We start from the raw sequence: 10552 nt of genomic DNA, 5'->3' as shown, positions 1-10552 counted from the left end.
CCCTCCTCTCCCCTCCCCTCCCCTCCCTTCCCCTTCTTCTCTCCTCTCCTCTCCTCTCCCCTCCCCTCCTCCTCTCCTCCCCTCCCCTCCTCTCCTCTCCTCTCCCCTCCCCTCCCCTCCTCTCCCTTCCCCTTCCCCTTCCCCTTCCTTCTCTTCTCTTCTCTTCTCTTCTCTTCTCTTCTCTTCTCTTCTCTTCTCTCCTCTCCTGTTCTCTCCTCTCCTCTCCTCTCCTCCCCTTCCTCTTCCCTTCCCTTCCCTTCTCTGCAACAAGATCAATTCATTCAAAATCCAGGTGGGGCCCTCAACTGCACACGTGTCAATGGCTGAGTTTCCGTTACAGACAGCCCCCTAGTCTGTATCCCTCTCCTGATTCAAAAACCACTTGCATCTGTGGAATGGGAGAAGCACACGGGCCAAGCTTTATATCTTTTTAATCTACGTGCATAAATTTTCCACGGCTTCTGCAACAAGCTGTATTTAAATCCTGATGTTCTTCGCTCTCTGCTTCGTGACTTATAAGTTACCTTGGTAATACTCGTACTTCCTTTTTTAAGGCCATGTTTTATCAGGTAAGAAAAATAAGAAGCAGGAGGAGGAGGGGGAGAGAGGAAGGAAGGAAGGAAGGAAGGAAGGAAGGAAGGAAGGAAGGAAAAGAGACTACAAGGAAGGAAGGGAGGGAGGGAGGGAGGGAGGGAAGAAGGAAGGAAGGAAGGAAAAGAAACAACAAGGAAGGGAGGGAGGGAGGGAGGGAGGAAGGAAGGAAGGAAGAAAGAAAGGAAAAGAGACTACAAGGAAGGGAGGGAGGGAGGGAGGGAGGAAGGAAGGAAAAGAAACTACAAGGAAGGAAGGGAGGGAGGAAGGAAGGAAGGAAGGAAGGAAAAGAGACTACAAGGAAAGAAGGGAGGGAGGGAGGAAGGAAGGGAGGAAGGGAGGAAGGAAAAGAAACTACAAGGAAGGAAGGGAGGGAGGGAGGGAGGAAGGAAGGAAGGAAGGAAGGAAAAAAGACTACAAGGGAGGGAGGGAGGAAGGAAGGAAGGAAGGAAAAGAGACTACAAGGAAGGAAGGGAGGGAGGGAGGAAGGAAGGGAGGAAGGGAGGAAGGAAAAGAAACTACAAGGAAGGAAGGGAGGGAGGGAGGGAGGGAGGAAGGAAGGAAGGAAGAAAGGAAGGAAGGAAGGAAAAGAGACTACAAGGAAGGAAGGGAGGGAGGGAGGGAGGGAGGGAGGAAGGAAAAGAAACTACAAGGAAGGAAGGGAGGGAGGAAGGAAGGAAGGAAGGAAGGAAAAGAGACTACAAGGAAAGAAGGGAGGGAGGGAGGAAGGAAGGGAGGAAGGGAGGAAGGAAAAGAAACTACAAGGAAGGGAGGGAGGGAGGGAGGGAGGAAGGAAGGAAGGAAGAAAGGAAAAGAGACTACAAGGAAGGGAGGGAGGAAGGAAGGGAGGAAGGGAGGAAGGAAAAGAAACTACAAGGAAGGAAGGGAGGGAGGGAGGAAGGAAGGAAGGAAGGAAGGAAAAAAGACTACAAGGAAGGAAGGGAGGGAGGGAGGAAGGAAGGGAGGAAGGGAGGAAGGAAAAGAAACTACAAGGAAGGAAGGGAGGGAGGGAGGGAGGGAGGAAGGAAGGAAGGAAGAAAGGAAGGAAGGAAGGAAAAGAGACTACAAGGAAGGAAGGGAGGGAGGGAGGGAGGGAGGGAGGAAGGAAAAGAAACTACAAGGAAGGAAGGGAGGGAGGAAGGAAGGAAGGAAGGAAGGAAAAGAGACTACAAGGAAAGAAGGGAGGGAGGGAGGAAGGAAGGGAGGAAGGGAGGAAGGAAAAGAAACTACAAGGAAGGGAGGGAGGGAGGGAGGGAGGAAGGAAGGAAGGAAGAAAGGAAAAGAGACTACAAGGAAGGGAGGGAGGAAGGAAGGGAGGAAGGGAGGAAGGAAAAGAAACTACAAGGAAGGAAGGGAGGGAGGGAGGAAGGAAGGAAGGAAAAAAGACTACAAGGAAGGAAGGGAGGGAGGGAGGAAGGAAGGAAGGAAGGAAAAGAGACTACAAGGAAGGAAGGGAGGGAGGGAGGAAGGAAGGGAGGAAGGGAGGAAGGAAAAGAAACTACAAGGAAGGAAGGGAGGGAGGGAGGGAGGGAGGAAGGAAGGAAGGAAGGAAGAAAGGAAGGAAGGAAGGAAAAGAGACTACAAGGAAGGAAGGAAGGGAGGGAGGGAGGGAGGAAGGAAGGAAAAGAAACTACAAGGAAGGAAGGGAGGGAGGGAGGGAGGGAGGAAGGAAGGAAGGAAGGAAGGAAAAGAGACTACAAGGAAGGAAGGGAGGGAGGGAGGGAGGAAGGAAGGAAGGAAGGAAAAGAGACTACAAGGAAAGAAGGGAGGGAGGGAGGGAAGGAAGGGAAAGAAAGAGACTGGAAGGAAGGAAGGAAGGGAGGGAGGAAGGAAGGAAGGAAGGAAGGAAAAGAGACTACAAGGAAAGAAGGGAGGGAGGGAGGAAGGAAGGGAGGAAGGGAGGAAGGAAAAGAAACTACAAGGAAGGAAGGGAGGGAGGGAGGGAGGAAGGAAGGAAGGAAGGAAGGAAAAGAGACTACAAGGGAGGGAGGGAGGGAGGAAGGAAGGAAGGAAGGAAGGAAAAGAGACTACAAGGAAGGAAGGGAGGGAGGGAGGAAGGAAAAGAAACTACAAGGAAGGGAGGGAGGGAGGAAGGAAGGAAGGAAGGAAGGAAAAGAGACTACAAGGGAGGGAGGGAGGGAGGAAGGAAGGAAGGAAGGAAGGAAAAGAGACTACAAGGAAGGAAGGGAGGGAGGGAGGAAGGAAGGGAGGAAGGGAGGAAGGAAAAGAAACTACAAGGAAGGGAGGGAGGGAGGAAGGAAGGAAGGAAGGAAGAAAGGAAGGAAGGAAGGAAAAGAGACTACAAGGAAGGAAGGAAGGGAGGGAGGGAGGAAGGAAGGGAGGAAGGGAGGAAGGAAAAGAAACTACAAGAAAGGAAGAGAGGGAGGGAGGGAGGGAGGAAGGAAGGAAGGAAGGAAGGAAGGAAGGAAAAGAGACTACAAGGAAAGAAGGGAGGGAGGGAGGAAGGGAGGAAGGAAGGAAGGAAAAGAGACTACAAGGAAGGGAGGGAGGGAGGAAGGAAGGAAGGAAGGAAGGAAAAGAGACTACAAAGAAGGGAGGGAGGAAGGAAGGAAGGAAAGAAAAGAGACTACAAGGAAGGGAGGGAGGGAGGGAGGAAGGAAGGAAGGAAAAGTGACTACAAGGAAGGGAGGGAGGGAGGGAGGGAGGGAGGGAGGGAGGAAGGAAGGAAGGAAGGAAGGAAGGAAGGAAGGAAGGAAGGAAGGAAGGAAGGAAGGATGGATGGATAGATGGATGTTGGGGGCAAAACATCCATTGTATCCCTTTCTCTTTCCCACCCACCACTACCGATCTCCGCTACTAGTTCAGGCAAACCGTTCCGAACCGGTTGAATACCACCTGCAATCTGGTTCAGTCCCAAGTGTGGGGAGAAAGACACTGGAAACATGGAGGCTGATTGAAAGGATGGTTTAATGGTGAAGCAGAACCAGCAAATCACCTGTGAATCTGGATAGCTTTCATGGAGTGGAGAGAGAGAGTGTTATTTTATACCCTTTCTGGGCTTTGAACTTGAGCTTCCTGTTCCTGTGGCAAGAGCAATGTATTCTATTGGTTGCTGTAGGGGGTCGTAGCTAACTTTTTAGGTTGTCTGAGTTAAGTTTGATTGACATTCTGGACTGTCTGAGACGATGTAATGGGAAGGCTTGTGTCCTAAAAGGGTGTTGGGCCATTCCTATTGTGTCTTCATGGCTCTCCTGGTTTGGATCTGGAGTGAGGGCTGATCCTGCCATTTTGCCTTAGTTCAAAAGATCCTGTCTTGAATGGATTACCAAATCTGCATTTCTAAAAAGCTGGCTTCAGCTTCGTATCTGCATGGGGACAGGGAATTGTGGCTCTGAGTTTCTGTCTCCCTTAAGATTTTCTATTTCTCTTTTAGGGGAAACACAGTAGTGGCCAGAATTATGGGAAACCTTTTGGGAAAAGTGCGTTTTTGAGGTTTGATGGCTAATAACACCACTTTTTCTTTTGGAGTTTCAAGATAATCCTATTCCACTGCTGGAAAGGCCTGGGAATAGCCCAGACCTTCACCCAATGGAAAATCTAGGGAGCCGACTAAAGAAACTGGTTAGTTGGAAGCGACCCAGCAATAAAACCCAGTTAATAGAAGCCATCATTCCATCTTGGTTTCACATTAGAACAGCTGCAGAACTCAAAGATTTGGTTCACTCCATGGGAAGAGGTTGTAAGGCCATCATTCACACTAAAGGTACCCAACTAAGTATTAAATGACATGGAAATAATTTTTGTATATCTCGTTTCTTCCATGGTGATCATTTTTGTAGATCTCGTTTTTTTCTACGTGTTTCCCTTTTCTTCTTTATACTGTAACTGCTATTCTAATAGCAAATCCTTCCTAAAAGTTATTGCATGACATTCTTGATTCAATTATCTTTCCATTGATATATAATTTTATGGTACGACTCCCAAAAAAATAGTGGTGTTATTAGCTAGTTTTAGAAAATACACTTTTCCCAAAAGGTTTCCGCAATTTTGGCCACTACTGTATAATATTCTGCCTTTTAAATATTTCCTAAAATATTTCATTTTTCTAGGAGGGGTGGGTGCTAACTTTCTACAGGGGGGATGGCCAGCGACTTAGAAAGGACTTATATACCATGTAACCTAATAGGGAAGCAGTAGCCTTCCATCCTTTCTAAGGTAGGTAAATTGAGGACCCAGTTTGTGGGGGCAATAAGCTGACTTTGTATAAAATATACAAAAATATGAAGGCTATTGCTTAATGCATTGTAAGCCGCCCTGAGTCTCCGGAGAAGGGCGGCATATAAATCAAATTAAATAATAATAATAATAATAATAATAATAATAATAATAATAATAATAATAATAATAATAATAATAATAATATACTCTTCTAGTTTTTCATTTGAATGGGTTTTTCGCTTCTGGCCATCAACCTTTGGCTCTCCTGCCCTTGTTATATTAACCTTAAAGTCTTTTTTGGACAAATTTGTTTTCAAAGCCACAAGTTTGAGGAAATCTCTCCTGAGAAATCGTCAAGCAGAAAATAAGAGCTGGCTTTTTACTAAAATAAGAAAGAAACAACCTCCGAGGAGCACCCTGGATACATCATTGCAGGTAATCCTCGATTTACGACCATAATTCAGCTGAACATTTCCGTTGTTAAGCCGGGCAGCTGTTAAGCAAGTATTGGCCCAATTTATGAATTTTTTGTCAAAGTTGTTAAGCGAGTCACTGCAATTTTTCAGTGAATCATGCGGTGCAGGTAATCCTCGACTTACAACGGCTCACTTAGTGACTGTTTAAAGTTATCACGGCACTGGAAAAAAGTGATTTATGACCATTTTTTCACAGTTACGACACTGGCAACATCCCCATATTTCGGTGATTTACATTTGGATGCTTCACATGACCCCGGGACACTGCGACCGTCATAAGTATGAACCGGTTGCCAAACCTCTTAATTTTGATCACATGAACATGGGGAAGGGAGGAAGAGTTAGCATTATGATTTTATCATCCCAGTGTCTCAGGAAGGAAAGAAGAGAGGAGAGGGGAGGGGAGGAAAGGAAAGGAAAGGAAAGAAAAGGAAAGAAAGGAAAGGATGAGGGAGGGACAGAGGGAGGGAGGGAAAGGAAAGGAAAGGATGAGGAAGGGAGGGAGGGAAAGAAGGAAAGGAAAGGGAAAGAAGGAAAGGAAAGGATGAGGGAGGGAAAGAAGGAAAGGATGAGGGGAGAAGGGAAAGAAGGAAAGGAAAGGATGAGGGATGGAGGGAAAGAAGGAAAGGAAAGGAAAGGGAAAGAAGGAAAGGATGAGGGAAGGGAAAGAAGGAAAGGAAAGGATGAGGGAGGGAGGGGGGAGGGAGGGAAAAAGGAAAGAAAAGGAAAGGATGAGGGAAGAAGGGAAAGAAGGAAAGGATGAGGGAGAGACGGAGAGAGGGGGAGGGGGAGGGAAAAAAGGAAAGAAAAGGAAAGGATGAAGGAGGGAGGGAGGGAAAGAAGGAAAGGAATGGAAAGGGAAAGAAGGAAAGAATGAGGGAGGGACGGAGGGAGGGAGGGAAAGAAGGAAAGGATGAGGGAAGAAGGGAAAGAAGGAAAGAATGAGGGAGGGACGGAGGGAGGGAGGGAAAGAAGGAAAGGAAAGGATGAGAGACGGAGGGAGGGGGGAGGGGGAGGAAGAGAAAAAAGGAAAGAAAAGGAAAGGATGAAGGAGGGAGGGAGGGAAAGAAGGAAAGAAAAGGAAAGGAAAACGGTTCTAAGTCACTTTTTTCAGTGCCACTGTAACTTTGATCGGTCACTAAATAAATGAACTGTTGTAAATCAAGGACTGCCTAATGGGCTACCCATCACAAAGAGAGCTGTTTAAAGCTCTTTTTAATCATTTCATTAACTACGCCGCTAGCTGGTTTGGTTTCAATTTGTGCGATCGGTTTAGAAACGTTGGGTTTTATGGCATGTTTTGTGACTTGGATCCTGAAAAAGGCATAAAAAGAGGCGAAACCTTTTTAGCCTGGTCAAAGCCAGTCTAAAGTCATTTGGTGAGACTAAAAGCAGATTTTCTGTGGTCTGAAATAGAAGTTACAGCTCAGTCCAGTTTTGTGGCTAAAACCCACAACTAAACTCAACTAGTTCAACACTGGAAGTTTTTCAGAAGAGGTTGGAGAATCCTTTGTCTGAAGTGGTGTCAGGTTTCCTGCCTAAGCAGGGGGTTGGACTAGAAGACCTCCGGGGGTCCCTTCCAACTCTGTTATTCTATTTCTATTTGCAACACGCTGGAAGCATGCAGTCCACTTCTCTGAACCGTCCGTGGCCATAAATCAGAAGAAAAAAGAAAAAGGGGAAAAAAAATTCCTTGCCTTTATTTAAACGTATGCATACTGATACAATTATTAGATGCTTGAATTTTAAAAAAAAATGCACAAAAGAGATTTAATTCTCTCTCTCTCTCTCTCTCTCTCTCTCTCTCTCTCTCTCTCTCTTTTTGGCAGCCTACCAAAGACCTTAAGTTAAAATTATCTGAATGGGGAGAAGTGTTTAATGGAGCCGAAGATATACGCCCGGCGTCTGTTTCCTTTCAACGGTGTGGAATATTTCTTTGCCAGTGAAAAGAGGAAGAAGGGGTGATTTTCTTAAGTCATCGTTTCTTCCTAAAAACCTTCATTTTCTCCTTTTTCTCCTACTCCTTCTTCCCTTCCCTCTTCCTTTCTTTGTCTTCCTTCGGCTCCTCTGTTTCCTTTTCCTTCCTTCCTTCCTTTCTTCTTCCCCTTCTCCTCCCCTTTCTTCCTCTTTCTTTTCTCTCTCCTTCCTTCCTTTCCCTTTCCTTTCTTTCTTCTTTTCCTTCCCTCATTAATTCCTTCTTTCCTCACTCGCTCGCTCGCTCACTCATTGACTCCCCTTTTCTTTTTTCCCTTTCTTTGCTTCTCCTTTTTCTTCTTCCTTCTTTCATCCTTCCTTTCTTTTCCTTCTTATCCCTTTTTCCTTTCTTCCTCCTCCTCCTCTCTCCTTCCTTCTTTTCCCTTTCTTTTCTTTCTTCTTTTCTTTCTCTCCTCCCTCCCTCCCTCCCCTTCCTTTTTTCCTTCTCCTTTTATTTATTATTTATTTATTTATTGGTTCGATTTATATGCCGCCCTTCTCCGGAGACTCAGGGCGGTTTACAATGCGTTAAGCAATAGCCTTCATCCTTTTGTATATACCTGCTTAGTAGGGCTTTGGCCCCCCCCCAAGCGGTGTTCTTTTTTTTATATACAAAGTCAGTTTATTGCCCCCACAATCTGGGTCCTCATTTTACCTACCTCGGAAGGATGGAAGGCTGAGTCAACCTTGAGCCTGGTGAGATTTGAACTCGCAGTAATTGCAGGCAGCTGGCAGCTAAGTGCTACTTTAACAGCACTTAGTCCACTGCGCCACCAGGCTCATTAGCAATTTTCCTTCTCCTTCCTTCCTTTATCCTTCCTATCTTTTCCTCCTCCCCCTTTCTTCTTCTCCTTCTCCTCCTCTTTTCTTTTCTTCCTCCTTAGCCTTTTCTCTCTCCTTCCTTCTTTTCTCTTCTTTTTTCCCTTCTCTCCTTTCTTCTTCCTTCTTTCTCTCCTTCTCCCTCTCCCTTCTATCCCTCCCTCGCTCCCCTTTTCCTTTCTTCCTGCTTTTCCTGCTTCTCCTTTTCCTTCTCATTCCTCCCTCCCCTTTTCTTTTCTTCCTCCTCCTCCTTCTTCTACCACCACCTTCTTTCCTTCGTTTCCGTCCATTGCTTCTTGGCTCGGAGGGATGATTTACAGAGAAAGTTTTTTTTTTTTTATCTGACCCATGGCCCATAATTCTCAAAATTATGGCTTCACCAGAGCCCTGTTCTCTCAGAGCAAAAATCAAGCTTTGTATTAACAGACGAAGAGTTTGAATTATGAATGGAAGCATCGTAAATTATGCCGAAATGTATTACGCTGGATCAGGCGGAGGGCCCCTTTAGGCTAACACTCTGAATGACCAGAAAATTCACAACATTAAATGGGAGGTAACAGCCTTCCGATGTTGCTCCTTAGAGGTTTTTGTTGTTATTGTTGTTATTATTATATGAAATTTGTCTTTGCCTACGGTGTTTTGTTTTTTTAAAAATTTGATTTATATGCCGCCCTTCTCTGGAGACTCAGGGCGGCTTACAAGGCGTTAAGCAATAGCCTTCATCCTTTTGTATATTTTATACAAAGTCAGCTTATTGCCCCCACAAACCGGGTCCTCATTTCACCTACCTCGAAAGGATGGAAGGCTGAGTCAACCTTGAGCCTTGGAGAGATTCGAACCAGCAGTAAATTTTTTTTTTTTAATTTGATTTATATGCCGCCCTTCTCCGGAGACTCAGGGCGGCTTACAATGCATTAAGCAATAGCCTTCATACTTTTGTATATTTATACAAAGTCAGCTTATTGCCCCCACAAACTGGGTCCTCATTTCACCTACCTCGAAAGGATGGAAGGCTGAGTCAACCTTGAGCCTTGGCGAGATTCGAACCTGCAGTAATTTTTTTTTTTTAATTTGATTTATATGCCGCCCTTCTCCGGAGACTCAGGGCGGCTTACAATGCATTAAGCAATAGCCTTCATACTTTTGTATATTTATACAAAGTCAGCTTATTGCCCCCACAAACTGGGTCCTCATTTCACCTACCTCGAAAGGATGGAAGGCTGAGTCAACCTTGAGCCTGGTGAGATTCGAACTTGCAGTAATTTTTTTTTTTAATTTGATTTATATGCCGCCCTTCTCCGGGGACTCAGGGCAGCTTACAATGCGTTAAGCAATAGCCTTCATCCTTTTGTATATTTATACAAAGTCAGCTTATTGCCCCCACAAACTGGGTCCTCAATTTACCTACCTCGAAAGGATGGAAGGCTGAGTCAACCTTGAGCCTTGGCGAGATTCAAACTTGCAGTAATTTTTTTTTTTTTTAATTTGATTTATATGCCGCCCTTCTCCGGAGACTCAGGGCGGCTTACAATGCGTTAAGCAATAGCCTTCATCCTTTTGTATATTTATACAAAGTCAGCTTATTGCCCCCACAAACTGGGTCCTCATTTAACCTACCTTAGAAAGGATGGAAGCCTGAGTCAACCTTGAGCCTGGGGAGATTCGAACCTGCAGTAATTGCAGGCAACTGTGTTAATAACAGGTTGCTTTAGACCACTGTACTACCAAGTCTCTGTGTTTCCCTGAAAATAAAACCTCCCCGGATAATAAGCCCAATTGGGCTTTTGACCGCATGCGCTAAAATAAGCCCTCCCCGAAAATAAGCCCTCCCCGAAAATATTTAAGCTCATGTGCATCCAGTCGGTGCCATTTCCTCTGGTTAGGGTTAGGGAGACAGAGCTGGAAATCAGGTAAGATGGCGAGAGTTAAACCCATCTTGCTCCTCGCGCCGCAAAATAATAAAACCTTCCCGAAAATAAGCCCAAGCGCTTATTTCGGGGTTCAAAAATATAAGTCAGGGTCTTATTTTTGGGGGAAACACGGTAGGTGATAGGTAAGTAGGTACAGTAGGTAGAGAGATGATACCATGTTTTCCCGAAAATAAGACCTCCCCGAAAATAAACACATGCGCAGCTGGGCTTTTGACCACATGCGCTAAAATAAACCCTCCCCGAAAATAAGCCCTCCCCGAAAATATTTAAGCTCATGTGCATCCAGTCGGTGCCATTTCATCTGGTTAGAGTTAGGAGACAGAGCTGGAAATCAGGTAAGATGGCAAGAGAAGACCCGTCTTGCTCCTCGCGCCCCCCAAAAAATAATAAGACCTCCCCGAAAATAAGAGCAAGCGCTTATTTTGGGGTTCAAAAAATATAAGACAAGGTCTTATTTTCAGGGGAACATGGTACACTGCCATGGTCTGAGATAGGAAGGCTTAAGAGGACCAGTCCACAAATTTAATATTAAATATTAAAATTAGGATTTATTATATAGTTTTAAAGTGGGAGGTTGTTTTG

At 45.4% G+C, this 10552-nt stretch overlaps 1 long non-coding RNA gene across 1 annotated transcript; it reads left to right on the top strand.

Annotated features, from left to right (window-relative positions):
* Positions 1-281: 281 nt before the first annotated feature.
* Positions 282-7717, top strand: LOC148113278 (uncharacterized). Its single transcript, XR_015734367.1, has 3 exons — positions 282-569; positions 5090-5205; positions 7076-7717. It is a non-coding gene; the product is annotated as an uncharacterized LOC148113278 (long non-coding RNA).
* The last annotated feature ends 2835 nt before the right edge of the window (positions 7718-10552 follow it).

The sequence above is a fragment of the Pantherophis guttatus genome, chromosome 5, assembly GCF_059756535.1.
Source record: "Pantherophis guttatus breed Tessera chromosome 5, ASM5975653v1, whole genome shotgun sequence".
Classification (NCBI taxonomy): domain Eukaryota; kingdom Metazoa; phylum Chordata; class Lepidosauria; order Squamata; family Colubridae; genus Pantherophis; species Pantherophis guttatus.
The sequence above is the reverse complement of the archived record's forward strand: the minus strand, read 5'-3'. Positions and strand labels throughout refer to the sequence as shown.